This window comes from Pterocles gutturalis, unplaced genomic scaffold (genome assembly GCF_000699245.1).
Source record: "Pterocles gutturalis isolate BGI_N339 unplaced genomic scaffold, ASM69924v1 scaffold13401, whole genome shotgun sequence".
Taxonomy (NCBI): domain Eukaryota; kingdom Metazoa; phylum Chordata; class Aves; order Pterocliformes; family Pteroclidae; genus Pterocles; species Pterocles gutturalis.
The window spans coordinates 24977-25433 of record NW_010105667.1 but is presented as its reverse complement, the minus strand read 5'-3'; positions in this window follow the sequence as shown (position 1 = coordinate 25433).

The following is a 457-nucleotide window of genomic DNA, read 5'->3' as shown; positions in this document are numbered from 1 at the left end:
CCGCGTGCTGCACCCATCCCAGACTACAGCCTAGAGATTTTCATTGCAAGAATACTTTTATTTTACGTCTTTTAAATAATATTTTATTTCCTCAAGGGTTTTGGCCTTTTTCATGGTCTCCTTTCTTCATTCCAGGAAGAAGAGATGCTGGCAAGTAGTAGTAGTAATAATAATAATAATAATAATGCTTCATATTGCCACTTAGGGTGAAAGTTAGGGGTCTCTGCCTTCAGCTCCCAGGTATGTAAACAGGGGGCTCAGCAGCTTTCTGTCCTGGGCCCCAGGGAAGAATCCTTGCAGCCTCTGGAGGGCTTCTTCGCATTGATGCTCTTTACATCAGTATTCCCTCTTTGTTCCTGCTTTTACTTAGAAAAACTGAGTGACTGTAAAAAAAAACCAAACAAACATTATTGTTGCATTAAAACTAGATAGGGCTCATTTTCTCTCAGCAAAGAAT